This window comes from Phodopus roborovskii, unplaced genomic scaffold (assembly GCF_943737965.1).
Source record: "Phodopus roborovskii unplaced genomic scaffold, PHOROB, whole genome shotgun sequence".
Taxonomy (NCBI): Eukaryota; Metazoa; Chordata; class Mammalia; order Rodentia; family Cricetidae; genus Phodopus; species Phodopus roborovskii.
Genome location: NW_026125059.1, coordinates 5,701,137 through 5,725,276, shown reverse-complemented (window position 1 = coordinate 5,725,276; position 24,140 = coordinate 5,701,137). Strand labels below are relative to the sequence as shown.

At 49.0% G+C, this 24,140-nt stretch overlaps 1 protein-coding gene across 1 annotated transcript in view; it reads left to right on the top strand.

Annotated features, from left to right (window-relative positions):
• Positions 1-2,507: 2,507 nt before the first annotated feature.
• Positions 2,508-24,140, top strand: part of Pck1 (phosphoenolpyruvate carboxykinase 1) — a 29,473-nt gene continuing 7,840 nt past the window's right edge. Inside the window, exon 1 of the mRNA XM_051185252.1 lies at positions 2,508-2,519. The gene's annotated coding sequence lies outside the window, so the exon portion shown is untranslated. The remainder of the gene's footprint in view (positions 2,520-24,140) is intronic.

The following is a 24,140-nucleotide window of genomic DNA, read 5'->3' as shown; positions in this document are numbered from 1 at the left end:
ATCCCCATTCCCCCTTATTGCCTCCTTTAGACCCTACACCATCTTTGTCTCAAACACTGGGTAATGTTTACTTATTACCCAAAAATAGTTTAATGTCTAAACATTATGTATTTAATTTAACACACTCATTTTGTATGCATTGTAATTAGGTAGAAAAAATATACACATGACATGCAAACACAGCAGCACATGGTATGCAAATGTACACCTGAATGTGATAATTCTGATGTGTATTTGCATGTGGTGGCCGCGTGTGTGCATGCCTGCATAGTCCCCATTTACGCTGTGGGAGAGGTGGAAAGCTACAGGTGGGCAGGAGTCTACCAGACCGGCCCTGACAGCTGTTGGTGGAGAAGCTTGGCGCTAGTGTCAGCCCTCTAGCCCTGTGTGAGTCTTTCTTGCCACCTTGCTAACATGCAAGAAGAGAACACATTGTTTGCATGTGATCTGCATTTCCTGCAGGGTGTCGTGGTGGCTGTGCTCTTGTAGTGAAACCTCCCAGTGCTTCTGACTGTGACCCACCTCTAGGAGTTTGTAAGGATCTGGGGTGTGCTTTCAGGACTTTTGTCATCGGAAGGTGGCTTTGCAGGAGTCTTTGGTGAGCTGAACTCTGGCATCCAGCATGTCCAACTTGGACCTGTGTGTGCCATTTCCCGAGATGGACTTGGGGTACGAACGAGGCAGAAAGGATGAAATGCACGGGGAGGCAGCTGTGTGGGCTGGCGTTTGCTTGCACTGCCCGTGCATATGCAGCTGGCCGTCGTCACCTGCTGGTGTCTACAGGAAGAGCTGGCACACTGACTGCCGTTTTATCACGCGCGAGAACTGGGGACCAAACACACCGGTTTTCTTTGGCATCGTCTGTCACTTCTATACCCACGTCTTCTTGTTTTGATGCTGGATTAGCAGTGGGTGTGTAGATTACTTTTTAATTTACATTTACATGGAAAATTAGGTCCTTCTAAGTGTTGAAGATAACTTGTACCAAAAAGTAAATAGCTTTTGTTCAAAATGTTCCTGAGGTCACTCTGACTTCAGCCAATAGGTGGCCCAGGAGTGTCTTTGTTGGCACGTGTCAGTGACCTGTTGGGCAAGCATTGTTTTTATACCCATCATTATACTTTGAACTTTGACATGAACATAGAGGGAACGTACTGACTTTATGAGGCTCAGCACTGCCTTGGACTTGGCTGCTAATGGGGAGTTTGGGGACAAATGAGGTAAAGGACCCTCAAAACTGGAAAGATCATGAGTTATGGGGGCAGTACCCGAGAGGAACTGTTACATAAAAGCACCCTTGCTTTCTAGAACTCTCCAGAACTTTATTAGTAAAGCCTCTTTGTTATCCTGCTGACAGTTGGAGAATCATCTAGTAAATGAAGGAAGGTTTTGTTCCCTTCAGTCTAATGAACCCCAATGACAAGCAGCCTTAAAAGGGGCTCTCCAGACCATACCTGATAGACAGTTCCAGTATTAGGGGGCTCATGTTGAATGCTGAGGAAGTATTCATTCTCCTTTGCATGGACTGGTACAAAGAGAAAAATGGGGTGTGCCATAGGATGTTGAGATGAGACCATCCTGAATTAGTCTGATGTCATTGGGAGGGCCTTATGAGGGACATGAGGTGTGTGTGTGTGTGTGTGTGTGTGTGTGTGTGTGTGTGTGTGTGTGTGTGTGATGGTCAGAAGGAGATGTAGCCAAGGAAATGGAATGGAGAAAGAGATTCAAGGGTAACATGCTCTGGGTTTTGGAGATGGAAGGATGGGCTGGAAGCAAGAAAGAGGAAGACTCTAGAAACTTCTCTTTACAAAGGCAAAGGAAGGGACAGTCTCAGGGCCTGGAGAAAGGATGCAGGCCTGCTCACCAACTCTATAATGCTCATGCCCAGAACCAGGAATGGATATGTGTGTGTCCCCAGTCACCTGATCTGAACAGGGAGACAAATGTATCACTTGCATCTGAGAGTCTGATGCCCTGGTCCCCTCCTTGGGCTATCGCTTTCTGCTTTCCTTCCCAGCCTCCCAGCACCGGCAGGGCTCATGATTTGCTCCTTGGATTGGCCTCCACAGCCTCTGCCTTGGGAAGCTCAGTATCTTGGTACTGTCAGAGAACCACATCGGTGGTTCCTCGCCCCCTTGGCTTGCTCAAATCTTCTGAGGTACAAACATTGCACCTGTCCAGAGCAGAGTTCTTCACCCCCAGCCCTCCCGAATCCTGCTTTCTTCAGGTTTTCTACTGTACTCAGTGAAGATCCATGTAGATGCTTCTGGAAACACCCAGGGACTCTTCCTTCTCTTACCACAGCAAATGGACCTACTTCACAAATCTCTCTGGAGTCTGGGCCCCTAACCCTATCTCCTCAGTCCCTGCCTACATCTGGCCAGCACCAGGCCACACATTCCAGTCATGCCCCAGGCAGAGCCCCTTAGCAGCCTCGGGACTCATGAGAGCTGAAGGAGCTCCCTTCTCGCTTTGGACTTCACGACTGTCCACATGGTCAGCCCTGCTCTCCCACACGGTCTCTCATTTCTCCAGAAGCCCTCTGGCTTGCTACCCCCTGGAGAACTCTGCTCTGGATTTTCCTTCTGACACAGAAAGGTCTGGTCACCAGAGTATCAAGACCGACTCTCCCAAGGCCTTCTCAAGAGCCCCTGAGTAAAGTTGAACCCCCCGTTCTGTTGTGGGTGACTTCAGGGTTTCAGAAACAGCAAGCGGCCATTCTCAAAAAGGTGGACTTTTCCTACTCTGTTGGCAGTAACGTCTGGGTGACACGTGTCACTCCTGTGCTAGATCAATGCCCAAGCACAGGACACAGTTTGCTGAGTGAGCTAGCCCAGGCCTGGGTGTCACAATCATCTTTTTTGTTTCATTTTGGTTTGTTTTGAGACAGGGTCTTGCTCTGTAGCCCAGGCTGCCCTTCTACATCTAATCCTCTGCCCCAGCCTCCCTCATGCTGGGATCACAGGCGTATACGCCGCTTGGTGATACAGCCATCTGCAATCATTTAAGCTGGTTGTGGGTGACTTCTCCCAACCCAGTACCAGGGATCAAGTCAGGGACTTGGCACACATGTGTTACACAAGTGCTCTACCGGGGAACTACTCCAGCAGCTTATCCTGCCGAGGCTTCATATTTACAAGGGCTGTGAGGTGGGCTGGCTTATATGTGCTCTTAGTTGGGCAAAATATATTAGTTGAGTATAATATGCATCTTAACTGGCAGACTTGTAAAAGTTACAAGGCTGTACACTGTAATCAAACAGTGTGAAATCCGGTTCCCAGAGAGAAGCTGCCAGCATGTTCCTGGCACACCTCTCCAGCTGAAAGCACCCTCTGCCTTAAAATATTTTTTTACGTGTGTATGAGTGTTTTGCCTACATGTATGTCTGTATGCCGTGTGCATGCCTACCCATGAGGTCAGAAGATAGATCCCAGGGAAATGGAGTTACAGACAGTTAGGAGCAGCCCTGTGGGCCCTGGGAATCAAACCCAGATCCTTTGGAAGAGGCAGCCAGTGCTCCTAACCACTAGGCTACCACCTCTCTAGTTCTTGAAAGCACCCTTGGCTTTTTATAGGCATGAGTTCCAAAGTCAGTTGTAGAGGAGAATCCCAAGCCCCAGTCTGGGAAGGGAATTCACCTCTCCACAGGACACATTCAAGGGGATAAAGGGTCGTGGGACAGCGGTCTCCCTGGCAGCAAATAACTTTTGTCTGTTCCCTCTTATGAGACCCGAAGGGACCAGTATCAGCTCAAGACACCCCAAAACCAAGTTCTCAGCGCAAGGAAGATTTATTTTCCCCCAGAGGGACAGACAGGGGGCAGAGAAAGCGGATGAGGGAGGAGGGGAAAGAACAAGAGGGGGAGGGGTGTTTGTTGGTTGTGGGAGGGGGGACAACAAAGAACCCCCCCCATGGAGAGAAGACAGAGGAGGTCCATAGGCAAATGGCAGTTTATAAAGGTAAAGGGGGGATTCCATGTTAGGGTGAGGTGTTTCATTCTAACTGGCCTTGTTCATTAGGTGAGCCACAAAGGGGGCTTTTGATGGCTGGACTTTGATACTTTGATAGCTGGACCTTGGCGGTCAACCCCGGGGAGGAGGAAGTGGCCAAATTAGGGAATAGACCTTGGTGGCCATGTTTTGGAATGTCATGTGTTTTTTAGCAAGGCAGAGGGAATGGGAGGGAGGGCAAGGCCCACCACAGCCATGTCTGCCATGCTCGAGCTGACTAGAGTCCCTTCAAGACCCTTGGCAGGAAGTTGGGAAGAACAGAAACAGCAAGCAGACAGCAGCCAGGAAGCTGGAAGCTCACACGGGAGGTGCAGAGGCCTGTGTTGGTGACCATGCCGAGAGGTGGCTCAACGCTGCTGGCCTCTACACTTTTCTTGAGGATGTAATTGTTACAATTCAGGAAATTGCCCCAAGCCACAGCTGTACCACTTTGCCTTAGAGAGGAGGTGGTGGGTTTGGAGGGGTGGGGCTCACTCACAAAAGTGTTTGCTTAGCCTTGCACAAATCCCATTGTTAACACTGTGCCAGCCAGATGCGGTGGTGCACACCTGTAATCCTAGCACTCAGGAGGCACAGACGGGACGATCTGAAGGTCATCCTCGGTAAGGCCGACTCAAGGGGGGGCAGGCAGCTCTGGTTGGCCTCCGTGAAGCCCTCTGCTGCGCCCGCAGGTGTGGGGAGTGCTGGGAGCTGTGTGTGTGCACACGCACCTCAGTGCAGGGTTCCCAAGAATTCAGAACGGTCCCCCAAAAGTGTACCTCATGCTGCCCTGCACCCCACCCCCATTCTCTCCTCAGTCCCAGCGAGGGACTCACAGGGAGGCCTGCGCCTGTCTGAGTGTCTTGTCAGGACCCCAGGTTCTGGGGCACCTGCACTTCCACTCTGGCCCACACTGGTGCTGAAGGAGGCAGCACTGACTTTAGTCCTGAGGAGACTTGCTCCAAAGTCCTCCTGTTCCACGCGGTCACTGGGGCCCAAGCTTCTGCGGGGGACAGACATCTTCTGAGGTGCCACCTCCGGGCTAGAGCCCAGGGTGTCCGTAGAGAGGCCCGCCCATGCCGGTAGAGAAGTCCTGAGGTCCCTCTGGTCTGATCCCCTTCTTACTGCAGGCGGGTAGTGTTCTTGGTTAAATGTGGTACCACAAGGAGCCTGTGCTGTGGATAAAAGCTGTATTTCTAAATCTCAGATAAAAGTTTCAGTTAACTTCCCCGGAGGGACCGGGCAAGTCATTGCCTGGGACTGGAGAGGGACAGGGTCTCCTTCACTGCAACACTTGTTCTGGGGTCCAGTAGACTAGCAGGAGAGGTATTCTTTTGGTGTCAAGTCACCCCAGTTTAAAACTGGCAAAAATTCCCAAGAATGTCTTTTTTTTTCCTACCAAGCAAGAGAGATGTGCAGAGCAGATCTGGTGTTAGCAGGCAGGTGACCTCCGCTCTGGGTACTTGTCCAGTGACCCTAGGGTTTTTTTTTTTTTTTTTTTTTCTTTGTAGGTTCCAGAACAAGAAGAGCTGGAGGAAGTTGGGTGGTGATATTTGGAAGTACTTTAGTCACTCATTAAATCATTGCTTTTCTCAAGTTCTGGAACCCTTAATGATTAACACCATGCAGAGGCTCTGCAGCCTACCAAATGCACGCTGGGGTCTTCTTCCTTGCTTTACCCCCTCCTCTGGGAGATACGGGGTGGGCGTAGTGTGGGCAGGGTCTGAGGTCTGGGGAGCAGATGACATTATCTGGACTCAACCCAGAGTGACCTCAGAGCTGTGTCCTGGTCCAGGTCTCTGTGTGGTGTTTGGCCACCTGGAATGGTCTGTTGGCCTTTGTGATTTCTGCCTGCCTTGATCAGCCCTGGCCTGAAAGGTCCAGGTCATGTCCCACTAACTGCCCACCCTTAGCAGAGCACAAAGATGGGAACAGGAACAGCAACACAATCTCTGGTAATTTCAGTTCCACGTACTAGGTGGCGAATTGTGTTCCTCTCAGAGGCACACGTGTGTAACAGACCACAGCCCTGGATGTCCTCAGGAACAGTCTCCACACGAGAGAGACTCTTGCTGGCTTGGAAGTAGTCTAGGCTGGGGAAACCATGGAGCCCTAGGGATCCACTTGTCTACCTACTCAGTGTGGGATTACAAGGATGTGTTTACGGGTCTGAACTCAGGGTCTCACACTTGCATGGCAAGCATTTTATTTGTCGAGCCATCTCCCCAGCCTCAAACAAGAAATGTTCTATTCTAAATATAACACATTATAATTATATTATAATAATTACATTATAATCACAACTGACTATAGCCATTCTCTAGGACTTAAGGACACACACACACACACACACACACACACACACACACACGGTGGGGTTTCGGGGGAGAGATATCGTTACTCCTTGGATAACTACTTATCTTTTCATGAGCCGACCTCTAAAGCTACTTTGAACCTGAAAGCGTCCCTCCATGCCTGCCCCCTCCTCATCCTCAGAGACAAAGGGAGTTTGGAGAAATACAAGGCCCAGCTCCTGCAAGCTGGATGTGGGCCTTAGGAGAGACCTGGGGTCTGCAGGAAGACACTGGAGGAATGTGAAGCCACAGGGGCATTTTAGAAACTTCTTTGGGCAGGAGAGACGGCTCAGTGGTCAAGAGTTTGTACTGCTCTGGCAGAAGGTCCTAGCTTCCATTTTGGAGGGTTTATAACCATCTGTAACTCCTGCACCAGAGGATCCGATGGCCTCTTTTGGACTGGACAAGAATATTCATTCATGTGAACATACCCACACAGACACCCCCCCCACACACACAGATACACAGACACACACACACACACACACACACACACACACAAATAAACATAAATCGTAAACTTATTTTTCTGAGGTGGGGCTGAGAGATGGCTCAGAGGTTAAGAGCACTGGCTGCTCTTCCAGAGGTCCTAAGTTCAATTCCCAGAAACAACACGGTGGCTCACAACCATCTGTAATGAGATCTGGTGTTCTCTTCTAGCAAGCAGGCAGAACACTGTATACATAATAAATAAATAAATCTTTAAATTTTTTTCTGAGGGAACCCTTGCTGCGAGCCTAGGCTGTATACGGAGTTCAAAGCCAGCTGGTCTTCACTGTTTGACATGCCAAGGCTGACGTGAAGGAAGCCACTCTTTGCATGCTGTGTTTGCAAATCTGACCCGTGAAGAGGCCAGAGGTCCCCCCCCCCCATTTCCCATCATGTTGTTTACACTGGTTCCTAGGTCTACGTAACAGCCTGCATCACAGCTGGTGGGTCTTATTGTCTCTCTTCCCCCTGAAGCCTTCCAGCCCCTTTCCTTGCTCAGTTCTGGAGCCCACCTTCCCTCAGATGGTGGCCAGGGACACCTGATGGCCTCTGCTACACCTGCGCTGTGTGTCTTTTTGGCCTGACTTCTTAGCTTCCTTGTGGGGTTCAGACTCAAGAGATAAGGCCTGGTCATCCCCCTCCCACCCCCAGCTTTAAAATGTGTCTGACTGACATTCATCAATGGAGCAGACTCAAGAGTTCAAGGGCCAGGAAGCAACTGTCAGCATATAGCAATGCATTTGACGTCTAAGCAATACAGGTGACGTCTAGTTTTTAATGCAGCAGCCTCTCAGCCGATGGCTGGTGTTGTATATGACACTGGGTATTTCAGAACCTCTGTGGGGCAGATACAAAGGTAGGGGACTCTGGCCTCCACTGCTAATGTCCTCCCACACCCCTTTGACCTACTCCAGAACCTTCTATCAGGCCTGCTTTCTTCTGTGGAATATTCTCTGGCTTCTTGCCAGCCATTGGTCAGGACACTGTAGGCTAAACTGCTCTCCAGCAATTAGTCTGGACTTTAGTTGTTTTCGAAAGATGAATTTAGAAGTAATTTTCTAATTAACGGTGGTTGTTGAATAAAGAGGGACAAAGTCTCTGTCTGGGACCAGACAGGTCCATGGTGTGGCACTCTGGAGCCTTTTGAGGGGCCTGGGTGATAAACTGGAGGACTTGGTGGCTCGGAAACCAATTAGCTGTGTCTTCTGTTACTGATGGGGAGCAGCCAGAGGAGAGTAGGCCCGCCTCAGAGTGGAGTTCAGACGGGACAAGCTGAGCTGGCAGAGCTGATGAAGGGATGCGCTTCAAGGACTCCTGTATCCCCACCGCTGTCACAGTGCGCATCTTCCTTTGATGGAACACTTCTGAGTTTGCGTTTCTGGTGCCTGGGTTAAAGATGTAATAGCTACCAACGTCTGCTCTAGGCAATAAAGCCTGAAGGCTCAGGGGTGGGGGACATTTGTCATGGGGCTTACATCTAGCCAGAGAGATTTTTTTTCCCAGAGTAGTTACTCTCTGCAAAGCTGTCACACACAGGCCTGGTGATATTTATAAGGTGGCTTTTGTGTCTTTTTCTGCTGCAATTGTTTGTGTGACTCTTGGCCCCTTCTCCCTCCCCCCAGCACCAAGGACTGGACCTAGCCGCTTTCATGAGGTAGGCAAGCCTGCTCCCTCTCAGACACCTGCCAGCTCTCTTTAAACTTTTGTTTTGAAACAGGAGCGCATGAAATCACCTAGACAGGCCATGAACTCATGATCTCTCTGCCTCAGCCTTCCAGGTAGCTTGGGTGATAGCCCTGTGCCACTGGGCTTAGCTATGATACTGCTTCCTTAATGGTGTCGTTTGGTCATGTGTTGATGCCACAGAGGGCCTGGGGGAGGGGGTCATCTTGGTGCTGATTCTTGGCTCCGGGCCTGCCTGGCCGTCTGGCCACTCAGGCCTCCAGATGCCTGCTCCTTTCAGACCTGTGGGGAGCTAACCAGACACTGGGACATAAGAAAGTACTATCTTTTTATTTGACAGCAGAAGTAGCATCTCTCTAAGGAGACAGATACCAGTCTGCCACCCCAGATACTGTGTCTCTTGTAGCTATTGCTAAAGATCCTTTCAAAACAGTCCCGGTGACTGGTGGTGAGGTCTAGTCTGGAAGGCTTGTCCTAACCCACTACAACCTTGAGCCTGAACTGTGTTGAGCCTCGAGTCTCCTCATCAGTAGACTAAAATGATACTTCAGTTGTGGGAGAATCCCTCGGTTCTTGTCCACCTGAAGGAAAGGATTCAGCCAAGAGACCATTGTGAATTAAACAGAAGTTTATGTAATAACTTTAAACAAAGCAAACAGAGAGACTGGCATGGGTTTCCCCAAGGCAGGGAGCAGCCCAGTGAGTTACTATGTGGTTGATAAACAGTGACGTATTAAGTTGCGAATTATAAGAAGGTTTTGGGGGACACTTCTGAGGTGGGTGGCATCTTCTGGGGGTAAGGTGTTAGTTATAACCAGGCAGATCTCTTTGCTTCCTGTCCTTCAGTTTGCCCTCTTCCAGGTTGAACCTACTCTCTTTTGTCCATTTGTGTGGTTCTTTTCCGGGGAGACATGAACAAATGTCTCCTCACTCCAGATGGAGGATCCAGACAAGCCAAAGGAAAGACTCCACCCAAGTCCAACTCAGTGAACCACTGAGTTTATCAGGGTGACTTAGAATGTGGGTGATAGGTGATTTACTAGGTCATGGACAACTCAAAGACACTCATGTAAGCTGCAACCCTGGAACTCTCTGACATCTTGTTCCCTGCAGCCCTAACTCTTATATAACTATGGGAGGAAGGGGTCTTGTGGATCTTGTAAATTTCAGAGCCTTCCTGGCACTTATGAGTTGTTTACTCCGGGGTCTTAAGGAGTCTTCCTCCAGGATGGAAATCTTTCAATTTGAAGAATCTTGCTACATATCACCATATAGCCCCCTCTCCATTCTTAACTTTAGTGTTATCTCTTTGACTCACACGTATGCACATACACACACACATGTGTGTGCATGTGTGTATGTGTGTGTGTGAGAGAGAGTGTATGCGTGTGTGAGAGTGTGTGTGTGTGAGAGAGAGTGTGTGCGCGTGTGTGAGAGTGTGTATGCATGTGTGTATGTGTGTGTGAGAGTGTGTGTGAGAGAGTGTGTGTGCGTGTGTGTGTATGTGTGTGTGTATGTGTGTGTGTGAGAGTGTGTGTGCACGTGTGTGTATGTGTGTGTGTGAGAGAGTGTGTCTGTGTGTGAGAGAGAGAGTGTTCAAGCATGTGACTGCACCCACACATATATAGCACGGGAGCTGTGGCACATGTGTGAAGGTCAGAGGAAAACTAGGAAGAGATGGTTCCTTCCATGTTGGTTCTGGAGATGGAACCTAGATGACCAGGTGTGGCAGCGAAGCACCTTTAGCTACAGAGCCATCTCACTGACTCCTCATGTCCCCCTTAGTCACATGGGTACAGAATCACAGAGCAGCCATGTGTGGTCTGTAACAAGGTCATACTGTGAGGAGACATCTGATGGAGTCAGAGCTTCAGGGGGGGTGTGGGAGTCCCTCCCTCTGAACCCCAGCTTCCTGTGCAGATGAGGGTGGCGGCATGCTGTAGTGGTAAAATGGAGGGGACCGAGACTACGCTCCTATTCCCTTTTCTCCTCTCAGTGACAACTTGATTCTAAGCTCAGAATTCACTCCAAGAGCGTTTGAAGGACAGCTCCCTGCACGTACATGTCTAGACTCAGTGTTCGTTCCAGCAGCTTAGTGGCTATATCCGTCTGTGTTACTGTCCAACTTGAAATGTTGAGTTCTTTACCAACAGAGTTCAGTGGCCTGGAACACTCTCCATCATGCCAGGATTGTCCATTTCATTTCATTATCGTTTGGACGGATGTCTGGGAATGCTTGGCTGACTATGTAAAAAGTTTTACTGAATTCCCAATCAAGGGCAGGGGGTGGTATTTGGTTACTTTCAAAGTCAGCGAGAGCGAGGTTAGGGAAACTTGGGAGATGGGAAGGAGACAAGTAGCACAATTCAGAACTCTCTCTTCAAGGTCAGTATTGATCAGGCCCTGCACAATCCCCACGGAGAATTTGTAGCTCTAATCCTGGCTCCGTTTGATGCATTTGAAAACATCCCGTGCTTTTCAAAGCACCTTTGGCAGGCACCAGAAATCTTGTTGACAACATTAATTTGCTTAGCAGAGCCTTTCTTGAAGATCAGAAAGGATAAACTTTAACCCGGCTTCTATCAGGGTGTCTATAAATCAGAGGCCTCCAGAATTGATGAGGTCTACTTGGCTCATATCCACTGTGTGTTCTTAATAGAGACATAAGCATGGAGGCTGGGAACCTGCTCTGTCTGTAAAGAGTGCAGGCATGAGAAGCCCCAGAACCCACAGAAAAGCAAGGTATGGCGTGTGGGTCTAGAATCCCAGCCCTGGGGAGGCGGACACAGGAGGGTCTCTGAGGCTCACACTGGCTAAACTGGTGAGCTCTGGATTCAATGGGAGATAAAAAAAATTAATAAGCATTAAAATCTAAACCAGCAAAGAGCGACGGAGGAAGAAACCTGAAGGTCACATCTGGTCTCCACATGTGTGTGTGTGCCTGCCTGCATGCACACACGAGAAACAAATATAAGGGCAGTACATGCTGTTGACATATGAGGGTCATACGTGACATGGTTTCTCTTTTTTCTTGTGTTTTTCGAGACAGGGTTTTCCTGTGTAGCCCTCGCTGTCCTGGAACTCACTATGTAGAGCAGGCTGACCCTGAACTCAGACATGCACCTGCCTCTGCCTCCTGAGTGCTGGCATTGAAGGTGTGTGCCACCATTACCCCTCACCCCGACATAGTGTGGTTTCTATAGGTGCTTCACATTATTAACTTAGGAGCATCTGGTTTTAAATTTCATCTATTTATTTATTGTGTAGTGGTGTGTGTGTGTGTGTGTGTGTGTGTGTGTGTGTGTGCCATGGCTTCTGTGTGTGAGTCAGAGGGCGACCATGCAAAGAAGGTGACTCTCTGCTTCCGCTCTGTGGGCGGCAAGCATCTTTCCCTGCTGGGCCGTGTCTCTGGCCAGACATCTGATTTTAGTTGCCTTGTTTACCCGTGAATCTGCTACTGGTCAACATATGATTTTTAAAAGCCCTTTTGGCCATTGTCACCTATGTGAGTTCTCCCTGAAGGTGCCAGGCAAGGAGGTGGCAGATCTGGATTTCAGCGTCCATTCCTGTCAAGTTTGGGTTCATTTTTCTTGAGTAATACACCCTTTTCCCACATAGCAGAATTGTGAAGACTGAGTTTCTGGAGCTTAGGGGACCAAATAAGGACTGTAGGCAGCTTTGTGCGGAAAACAAACTGCAGGGCCCCGCCCATCTGAAAGTGAAAAGTGATGGATTGGTTACAATCAGAGATCTGAAGGACCTCCAAGAGGGAGCACCAAAAAGGACAGACAGAGAAAATTGGAAATGTCAGAGGGACATTTGACACGACACGTTGCTATTTAGATAGTGTCAGGGTTTAGTTAGAATGCCAGGCTCCTAAGGAAGATGGATTGCTTAGCAATGTTTGCTCTTGACTAGCCCATTGCAGGGCGTACACTCAGGCAGAGGAGAGCAGGGCAAATATGAGCTGGCAGCAACGACCAGGCGAGTGGCAAAACGTTGTTAAAAGGGAAGGGCCAGCGGCACCCAAGTGGAGACAGCTTAAGTGCTTATTAACTAATGGACAGATAAAGTATAGCACAGCAGCATGGTGGAATATCATTCCGCCATGAAAAACGCCCGAGGCGTGCTGCAACTTGAATGCACTGAGTAAAAGATACCAGTCACAAAAAAGCACGAATCAATTGTACTACTCCACGAATGTGGAGCCTCATAAAGGGCCAGTGGGTGAGGATGAAGACTGACGCCTGCCAAGGGGCTGCAGGGGGGCGCAGGGATGCTGAGGAGAAAGGGTGTGTAAGGGTGAGAAGGTGTGGTCAGGGGAGAGGTGATGAGGTGCTCTGAGGGAGCCCCGGGTGTCTGTGCTTACACTAGAGGACACTGAATTTCAGTACATTTTAAAAGGTAAGTTCAACCAGTCTTCAGTGGGATATGGGGAGGAAGGCCACACCAGCAAGGGGACAGAACTGAAGATTGTTCTAGCAAGAGCCTCTGATCCCATGCTGGAAACCCAATGCCTTTAGGCTTGTGGTTTGTTCGTTTGGAATTACGGTTGTGTCTGTGTGTGGATAGGTGGGCATTCCGAGTTTGTGTTTATGACTTGCTAATTGGGGGAGGCGGGAGCTGACCTTGGGGGTGAGGGGGCTGTCTGGCCTGCAGTTCAGGGTCTCCTTCCCTGAGTATGGGTGTTTCAAAGCCTCTTTGCGATCGGCGTTGTCGTCTGATCTGGAGCTTCATCAGGTAACGTGGATGCTGGGAAGGACTTGGTCTCTGGAGTCTGAAGACGTCGTCCCAGTCTTAGCCCAAGTCTGTTATGCTCTGTAAATGTTAGTAAATCTGTCAGGAGACCCATGGATCTCTCCAGCTCACAGATCCTCCTCTTTCAGATTGCCATCTTCCTTCTTGGCATCTTCGGAGACAACTCCATGCTGGCTCCCACGCAGGGAACTTCTTATATAACTTTGGTGTTTCGGATACTTTCAAAAAGACACCCCGTGACCAATGAGACAACTCGGGCAGTAAAGGCCCCTGCTGCCAATCCTGGAGGCCGGAGTTCAATCCCTGGGGCCCACGATGTGGGAAGAGGAGTGGCTCCTACAAATTGTTTAGTCTCCCCACTTACTAAACTAAACAGATTAAGTGCAAAGAACACTGAAAAGCTGTCTCTGGTTTCTCTTAGGATTGTTACTTGGAGACACCTAGAAGCCCCACGCTTGGTTGTCTGGGGCTGGACATTAGCCTCATTTCTGTAATCTGGTGACACAGCCATGTAGTGAAATCTGAACCACAGAAATGAGTGCCCTGGCTTGTCTTGGTCCAAGATCTGCCCGCTGGACCAATGTATCACTTTCCTGCCCTCCTTGAGTCCTGTTTATCATTCCTGTTTTGATCCCAAGGGACCTGAAAACACAGAGCACAGCACTTCATTTGTTCCAGCCAATTGGTTGGGTGGAAAACAAGGCCTTCTGGGCTCCGGGCCACAGCGGAGCCAGTCCTATCTCACTGTGGTGACATGGGTTTGAGCAGACACTGACTTCTGAGAGTTAAGGGGTGAGGAGGCTGTCGGGGCGGAAGGAAAGTAGAGGAGTTAGTTACAGCCAGAAAGGTTAGGGGATGACTCACCATCTCAGGGTGGGAAACTAAGTAATAAAATAAGTGTGTAATTGTGGGCTGCCAGGCAGACAGTGGGCTCACACCAGAGTGACAGTTGAATGCAGCGAGGAGACTGAGCAATGGGGAAGAGTGGGCGAGATGGAAAAATAAAGACAGAAAGAATAAAAGCCAACACGGGGGGGGGGGGCACCCAGGAGCCTGTCACTTTGTCTTAGGAGAAATGAAGCAGCCAGACAAATTGCCAGTGTGCTTTGTTTGGGGACCATGATCAGACAGTGGGAGCAGAGGTCTGCAGGGGCGGCGGTCACTGCTGGAGGGCCCTGTGAGCGGCTTGCACTGAGGTGGCCTAGGACTGGCAGAGACTTGGTGAAGTTTGAGGTATTGTTGGGGTGCAGGGCTGAGGCGATGCCTGGAGTGTGTACCTGGGTCTCCTTGACCCCCCCTCTCCCCGTCCAGAAAGAGAGCACAGAGTCCCTGGGATCATAGATCCCTGTTCCAGCACATGGCTTGTTCCGTGTCTTACATGTGATTGGATTCTTGTTTCTGACCCCCCTTCCCACCCGCTAGCTTCCTCCTCAGAGTGCTTTCAAGCCTCTGAGGTGGTTCAGGCAGGGGCCCAAACCCACAGTATATTTCCAGGAAGGGTTTCATGGCACTTACGCATTGAAAGGGGACCTTATGTCTTCAGCACTCGGTGGCTTTCTCTCCTCTCCTTTAGGAGAGCCTTCGATGGGCTCTCACTCACTACCCAAGCAAAGCCCACGTTTCCACGTGTCCCAAAATTGAAGCAACTTCAGACACCAACGAAGGCATAGTTCAGAAGAACGCCAGCTTCACACGGCAGCTCACCTCTGGGGTCAGGGAGAGGGAGGCATCTACAGGAAGGGTCTTCCTGCCCCAGAGCCGCAATGCATCCTGTGCCCTTCATAGGACGTTCTTCGCCACAGTAATGTCCTCTTTCTTCTGGTCTCAGAGGTTCTGAGCAGATGTAAAGAGGGATGTTTCCTTTGAAATTAGCAAGTGGAAGGGAACCAGCATAGTAGAAGAGGGTCTCTAGGCCTCCTGGACAGGGGGCCTTGAAGTCTTTTGTCTGTGTGACCTGCCAGAAACAAGGGTTTGGAGGGCCAGCAGGCCCAGCAGCTTCTGGGTAAATTTCTGATGAAAGAAGCACCTGGCAAAACAAAGGAAGTTTCTAGAGTACTGTCCAGGCCTAGCTAATGTTTCATGAAGACAAAAGAAGGTACAATTTGTTTTCAGAAAGTAATTTTATTATCTCTTAGTGCAGAAAAGGTAAGATAAATTCCCTATTATTTTATAATAACCATATCAATTTTATAATACCACACTATTGTAATAACCACTTCATAGCAAGTGATGAATGTATAATTGCCTTTCTTACATATTAGCATATTGTAATTTACCATCACAATGTGGTGGGCTTCCCTCCCCCCCCCTTCATTTTGGTACTTTTAATATTGAAAAACTTTTTCTCAAGTGGCTCATTCAGGTTCCCATTGTGGGAGTTACTCCACAAGCCCGTGTTCCTGCTATCACCTCTCTCTTCAGATGGTAAATTACCCTGAATGTTTAATGAATGAATAAATTAATTAATAATGACCAGAGAAGACAGTCAGCTGGCACCTGGTGAACAGTGACTGATTTAACTTTTATGAAAGATGAACTTAAGCAGTCCCCACCCCGACACACGCCTTCGTGACTCCGAGAGTCTTCTGACATGGCTGGCTAGTGAGTGGAGATGAGCAGAAAATTATTAATATCAAACACATAGATGAATCATAAAAGCGAACTGCTTGCCGGCCTCATATGAGGGTGCTGGGGGTGACCAGTTGGGGGCACTGTGTTCAGATGGGAAGGAGTTGGGGTGAGTCTTCATAGCCAGTGGAGGCCCTTGTGTTCCTTCCAGATGCACTCCCAGCATCCCCCAAAAGGTTCAAAGGTCTGAAATTTCAGGGGCTCTCTAATGATGGGGACAGCTTGTTCAGTGGCCAGTTCACTCCTGTAGGGGCTCCAACATCCTTGGCACTTGCCATCTAATGACCCACAGCAGCACCACTGTTCCCATAACAACCCCAGAATCACCAGCAGGTGGTGGGAGTATGGGTGTGGCTAGCAGTCATGAGCTAGTGCCCCGTTAATCAGGCACGTGGAGAAGCTAATGTCAGGGCTGCGAGAAGGCTAAGCAGGTAAAGGCACTTGTCGCCAAGCCTGACACAACTTGAGATTGTCTCTGGGACCCACATAGTAGAAGAAACTGACTCCTTCAAGTTGTTCTCTGACTTCCAGAAGCACATTACACACATACTCACACATACACACACACACTCTCTCACACACACACACACTCACACACACTCTCACACATACTCTCACACACACACTCACATACACACTCACACACACTGACAACTCACACACTCTCATACACACTCACTCACACACACACAGTCATACACACACACACACACACTTTTTTTAAAGCAGAAGCTAGCAGCTGGAGATGTGTCACACCATGCGATGCTGTTATTGCTGAGGACTGGGTTCTCAGCACTCACAAAGGCTCACAGCTGCCTGCATTGCTAGTTCCGATGCAGGTGCTTGCTTTCATGCGCACAGACCCACACTCACAAACACATACACACATAATTAAAAATAAAGATAAAAGCTTAAAAAATAAACAAAGGTATAAAAGAGGCTAACAGACAGAAACGAATGGGCAGGAAAACAGTGGGCGCAGTAGGTTGGAAGGGCTGGGAAATGCACAAGTGGCCCTGGTCCATCAGCAGAAACCAGAAAGGGTGTGCCGGGCCGAAGCAGGGCAGTGCAAAGGACTTTAGTGGGCACAAGGATGGCTCAACAGCGTGGCCAACTCACAAAGGGGAGGTTGATTTTGAAGTATTCCGTGCTCTTTGTAGCTCTCAAGGGATGGCCACCGTCGGATAAGGGGAACATGTCTCCAAACTCTACTGAGATTGACAGCCAGGATCCAATCGTCCAGGCTCTGAGCTTGCTTTCCGATGGTATCTCAACCCGAGGAGCCTGTATCACAGTGCTTGGTTGGTTACATGACCTGTACTCAGAATGAGTCAGTAAGTAGCCAGAACTCTAGATGTGGGGTGGAGCGATGCCAGTATCCGTGGTCAAGCCTGTGTTTATACCATGACACTGTGGTTGACACATTCATGCCCGGGTAGCCTCAACTCCTTTTGCAAAGTCAGATTTCATCTCCAACTTGCTTTTTTTTTTTTTTTTTCAGTCTTAAGGAACAACACGTGTCACGCAAAACTTTCTTTGACAAGCCCGTAACTAGAATAATTAGACACATAACGAACAATGAGGAGCAAAGTGATTCTAAGTATATTTTTGAGCACAGCGTCCCCACCACCCATTCCCTGCAAATGTCATTTGCGGAACATTTGTCTGTTTGTCGTGAAGCATAAAACTTTTTCCTCTGTTCTGTTTCTCGGTAGTTGGGAGCGTTCTCCATCTCTATACTCAACCCTGGTAAGTCACTCCCAAATTAAAGTGCTCAAAGCCTTTATTTTTAAAGCCCGAACGGCGCCCATCAAAGCTGTGCTCAGAACATATCTTTTTAGTTCCCACCGAGCACATTCATCTGCAAATGTCAGCTAGGCTCTCATTTAAATAATGTGACAGCCCTGAGAAGCTGCCAGATGAGGATGGCTCCCAATTGTTAAAAGCACATCAAAGGCAGTCCAAAAAGTTTTTTCCCCCCACAAAGAATTTATCATTAATTATTCATGGGCAGTACTTGAGACGTGGTCTCCCGTGAAGGAATTACTGCACCTGCTCTCTTCCTTTCTCTCTCTAAGTGGGGTCTGTGAGGGTCCCACACAAGGGTGCCTGAGACTTCCACTCCAACTGTGTGGGGGCACAACTCTAACTACACGGGGTTATTATGTGCCAATCAAAACCTAAAATAAAGATTTTTTTTCTTTAAAAAATCAGCCTCAGGAAGATGAGATCCTAAATGGACCCAAGAAACACATTAAGTTGAACATTAAAATAAAAAAGTAAAGACATTTTTAAAGGCTGGGTGTGGTGGCACATGCCTTTAGTTCCAGTACTTGGGAGGCAGAGACAGGCAGAACTCTGTGGGTTTAAACTCCACACTAGCCAGAGCTACAATGAGACTGTGCCTAGAACCAGACCAGGTCAGACCAAAGTAAAACAAAACAAAACAAAACAAACAAGTGAACAACTCGCCATATCAAACCAAACAATGAAAAAAATGAAGATTATTTTCTGAAGCTTGCTTCTCACATTCAACACATGTAACAGTCCTGACTGTCTTGGAACTCGCTTTGGAGACCAGGCTGGCTTCGAACGAACTCATTGAGATCTGCCTGCCTCTGCCTCCCAAGTACTGGGACTAAAGGTGTGTGCCAGCGCCACCCTCGAGATCCACTTTTTAAAAGCGTATGTTTATAAAAATGTTTTGACCCAAACACCTTGACTTTCCATTTGTCACTGTGGAATAAATCAAGTCTCTCTTGCTTTGTGGCTGGTTCTGTGTGTGTGTTTGTGTGTGCATACCTACGTGCGTGCGTGCGTGTGTGTGTGTGTGTGTGTGTGTGTGTGTGTGTGTGTGTGTGAATGCCAGCACTGGTGTCTTCTTCTACTGCTTTCCACCTTAGTTTTTGACACAGTCTCTCAGATAATCCTGGAGTCTTACGAACTGGGCTAGACTGGCCGGCCACTGAACCTTCTCCTGTGTTAAGAACATAGGTGTGTGCTGTTGTGCCTGGCTTCTGTATGGGGTTAGGAATAGAACTCAGGTCCTCATGCTGTATGACACTCACTTTACCGACTGAGCCATCTCTCTGACCCCACTGTCCCATACCTAAAAAGAAACTTCCCCGTGAGTTGGAGAGAGAGCCATAGACCTGTGATCTGGGAGTAGGGTTTGGGCTCCAGAACAGAAGCTGAGTTCCAGACAGCACCCTGGCTTTGTGGGTGCTGGACAGGACAAAGGGTTCAGAATGTGGCCTCTTGCCCCAAGGCTCCTTTGGACCAAGCGTGTTTTCTGTAGAAAATGATAGGATAGTGTGGCCCGAAGGAGAAGCAAAGTACTGCAGATCAGGTGTGGATGACACCAAACAGACACCCGAGTCCTCCTGCTATTTGCAATACCGGATAAGTGAGAAGACAGAGCCCTGCCTGTGCTGCGGGCTGCGGTTGCAGCTGCTTTTATGCTCTTCGTGCGAAACGCAAGTTCCTCTCTTCTGTTGCAGTTAATCTTGTGTGGCTGCCTCCTTGAAGCATATTCTCTCATCAGACTCTGGTTGTTTGCCAGACAAATTGGGAGTGTGTTTGTCCGTGTGTACAGCCTGCTTTAGTCTCCAGCTGTGAACCCAGTGGTCCCTGGGTGCCTGCTTTCCTCTGTATCCAACTGGGAAGTATTTCTGGTATCTGAAGCCGAGCCCCAGTATTTGCTAGTCTTGGTGACCAGATTTCCAGCCTGGGCCGTGTGTCCCTCAACCTGGGCCATGCAAATTCTGCCCCTGTCGAGCTGACAGGGTGCATTCGGCTTACTGAGTTTTAGACATTCTTCCCAGCATCGATCAGAAAAGATACTTTTGTTCTGAGCAGCAGGTCCCCAGCAAGCGGGGAAGAGTACCTGCTTATGAGGGAGCTCCGGGAAGGGGTGCATTTAGTTCCCAGGCAATTACATCCTTCAACAGAGCTAACTGCACCCCAAAGTAGATCCATTTTCTCACTGCAGAATAAAAGCGTTGGATTTTTTTTTTTTTTTTTTTTTTGTAGCTGTGCAATTAGTTCTTCTTGCCCATGTTCTGCTTGCCACCGATGGCTTCTTGGGGAGTGTGTTTGCTACTGTTCTCAGTGATAACTGATTCTTGTCTTTGATGTCAGCTTTCAGAAACTGGACTCACTTCCTATCTGTGAACTCAAGGGAGGCTTCTATCACAGGCCAGAGGACCAGGAGAGTGCCTGGGGGCGTGGCTGCAGGGTGGAGTCAAAAGAGGCCACTGTGGGTCTGCTGGGACCCTGTGCTGTTCCAGCTAGCCATCCAGTCTCCTAAAAGACCCTACTGGGCTGCACCTCATGGCTCTTGTGTAAGCCCTGACTGTGTGCAGCTGGAAGCGTTCCAAGCGATGTGAGGGTTATTCGGAGTCTGCAGGGGAAGCCACGTGGAAACCAAGGCTCAGAGTAATTGGGAACAGGGAAATTTTAGGTAAAAATCAACGTCCCTTTGTGCAGGAGCAGGCAAACAGAAGGCGGGAACAAGGCGTGGCTGAGCTAATTAGCACAGACTTGAACTTTTCGTTTTGTTCTTTTTCAGTCTTCTGGTTACTGAAGCTGCATGCCTGATGATAGACAAGAGGGGTCCTGCAGTGGCCTGTGCGCACCGAATGAAGGACATCCCCTAGCTGGCTGTGGTGGCCCAATACTTGGAGTCCCATTACTTGGGAAACTGCAGCAGGAGACCTGTAAGGTTGAGGCTAGCCTGGCCTGAAAAATTAGATCTTATCCCATAAGGGGGGTGGGGGGGACACAGAAAGACACATCTCTCTGAAGCCTCCAACAACAAGAGATGACTCACTGTCCTAAGCAGGTGAGAGAGAAGTTGGGCGTTAGAAGTTGGAACAGTATTCTGTGACAAAGGGGCAGACCTTTACAGACGGCAGTGACCTTGGAGTTTATAGCTCTCTCAATGCTGAATGGTATTGTTAGGCAGACTGCAGCATGGGCAGGCTTCTGGGGTAACTAAGAATCTGGGGGAGCTTGTCCTAAGTCTCAGGTCCTAGTCCCTGCAGACTGTGTAGACCTCATTCTGACTGGGTGATCCTGGTCCCTGCAGACTGTGTAGACCTCATCTTCTCTGAGCTGCTTTAGCTGCAAGCAGAAAGGTCAGGGTCAAGGGTTCAAGGCAAGGAGTGTGGTGATCTCAAAATAAAACCCTCTGTCTGCTTGCTTATGCTTGAGTTGAAGAAGAGTCCCCTGAACCCAAGTGGCTGCATTAGTTAACTGACAGCACCATACAAAGGTGACATTGGGGGAGGGGGGACCAGGTTGTTCATGGGTTGAGGTGACACGTGATGTTGATTTCCAGAGAATCACCATCTGACATGGCAGATTCTGCCATCTACCCTGCCATTTACCCTGTCATCCAGCCTGATGGAGAAATCACAAGAAAATTTGCAAGGCCAGATGTGGAGGAGCCCTGTAATCCCTGCACTGAGGAGTCAGATGCGGGAGGTCTGTGGGTTCCAGACAAGTTTGGGCTATAGGGCCAGTCCTGTCTCTAAAAGAGGAAATCATTAAGAATTGGCAGTAGAGGCCAGGTGGCCTGTATTTCTCTGGCATGTAAGGAGCCATGGGCTTGACCCCTCAGCACCACAGGCTCAAACAAAAGAAGGGTCTTGGGAATCCCCTTTTCCATGGTCAGCAATGCCTGCAACAGAGAGATCTCATCCCTGAAGGCTCTAACAGCTGGAGATGTGTGCATCTCCCATGCATCTCCTGGATCCACCTCTGCTGCAAAATTCACACCTTATTCCTGAACCCCGAGTTAGGTACTTAAATTTTAGATTTTTTTTTTCCATTTCTTTGTTCTAGAATACATGCACGCAGAGCTGGTGAGGCTTAGAATAGTAGGACATTTGTGGCCCAGGCTGACTACCTGAGGTTAATCCCCTTGCCCTACAGTGTGGAAAGACCAGACTCTTGTAAGTTGTCCTCTGACCTCTCCAGACCTGTATAATAATAATAATAATAATAATAATAATAATAATAATAATAATAATAATAATAAAAATAATAAAGACATGTGAGCCAGGGCACTCTTGGGGAAAGCTGTGGCACAACAGAATCCTTTAAGGTCAAGGTTTCTCGGCTGGAGACCACAGGTGTCCCAGGCCATGTGGAGATGCACAGAGGGACAGACACTGGAAACTCTTTTGCACCCAAAAGAGGCTTTCGATCCTTCTCATCATGCTGCCCTCAACTTTTTCCCAACATCTACTAAAAGAGGGGTTGGCTGGACTACAAGGCCTTTTGTTGTTGTTGTTGCTGGTTTGTTTGTTTTTGGTTTTTTTTTTTTTTTTTTGTGACAGGGTTTCTCTGTTTGCCCTGGCTGTCCTGGAACTCACTCTGTAGACCAGGCTGGCCTCAGACTCACAGAGATCCACCTGCTTCTGCCTTCCGAGTGCTGGCCTCTTGTTTTGTTTTGTTTTAAGAGATGAAATTCAAAACAGCTAGAGGGGGCCTAGGAGATGTGTTAGAGATTTTTTTTTTCAATTCACCCATTCATTCAATGGCCAATGCCCTCCCCCCCACCAGGCTGCAGAGAGAACATCTAAATATTTGTCCGTGACAAATATAGTTGGGGTGGGTGACCTGAATCACCCTGGTGATGAGTCCAGGCTGCGGTGCTTACCTGCTGTTGGGAACTTCCACCGAAAGGCCAGCCAGGTGCCCCCTCCAGTAGCCATGTGCAATAGAGGCCTGGGGGGGGGTTGTGGAAATGCCTTTGGCTCCGATGTGTGGGATCGCACTGTTTCTTGCTTCCATCCAGAAAACAAAACCAAAAACAAACAGCTGTCTTTAGTTTTGCCAGTAGGAGTCCCTACGACCTAAGGTCCCTGAACAGAGTGGCCTCTGGGCAGTTGTCTTATCTTACTATCCACGTAGGGAGGGACCTGTCCATCTATGGGAAAGGCCACTGCCCAAGGCCACCACCCATCTATCTATCGAAACTGTTGCATTTTAGTGGGACCTGGCCAGGGCTAGATTGCCTTTTTTTTGGTCACTCTGTCTGATCTTGGACTTATTATGTAGCCAAGGATGACCTTGAACGCCTAATCCTCCTGCATCCATCCACCTCGCAAATGCTGGGTCACAGGTGTGTACCACCATGTCTAATGTATGGGGCGCTGGGGATTGCATTTAGGACTGTGTATTGTAGGCAAGCACTCTGCCAACAGGGGCACAGCCATGGCCCCCACACCGATTCCTGACTGCTGTGTCCAGTGTGGGCTTTCTACCGGGCTGTCTGCCACCCGCCTCCACAGTCCAGGAGACAGCCTGTCTGGAGAAAGGAATCAGGCTGCTGCCCTGTCCAGCATGGGCAGCCATTTCTCTTCCACCTGCTCAACGGTCAGGGGCATCAGGAGGGACAGACCATGCTTGGAGGCTCAGGGTACTTGGGTTTAAATGACTTTGTAAATGTATGGGCCAGCCATATCTGCCTATCTCATGGCTTCTGGGGACATGTGTAAGCACATCTGGAAAGACAGTGGTGACCTCAGAGTCCATAGCCACTGTCTGTGTCATCACTATTGATCCCAGGATGGATGCAAATACAGCCATTGATGTTCCCACAGGATGTGGGCTGTGGGCATGGAGACGGGCCAAGAGTATGCCCATTGTTTTTTTCCCCACAGGACCACTGTATGGGTCAAACCCACTATCCCTCCCTCTATCGCCTGGGTACCAGATTATATCATACCTGGCAGGGTTCTCCTCTCTCTCTCTCTCTTTGGTTTTTGGTATTTCAAGACGGGGTTTCTCTGTGTAGATTTGGCTGTCCTGGAACTCATTCCATAGCCCAGGCTATCCTTGAACTCACAGAGGTCCTCCTGCCTCTGCCTCTTGAGCCCTGGAGTTGAACTCACCACTACCACCCATAAAGACACACAGCTTTAATCCGGGGTACGCCTTCCGCTGGAAGCCTATAGAAGGACAATGGAAGAAGGAAGCTTTTGTTTGCCCGCCCTCATCAGCGCATCCACCCCTTCACTGGCTTTGCAGCCTGCTTCTTCAGGGTTCCTGCGTATACAGGGGACCAGCCAAGACAGCTTGCCTCATGGACAGAGCAACTACTGGACTTCCCGTTCACAGCTAGCCATCGTTGGACTAGCTGTCAGTCATTTCAATAAATCCCATACATACATACATACATACATACATACATACATACATACATACAACATTTATTAAGTTCTTGTAT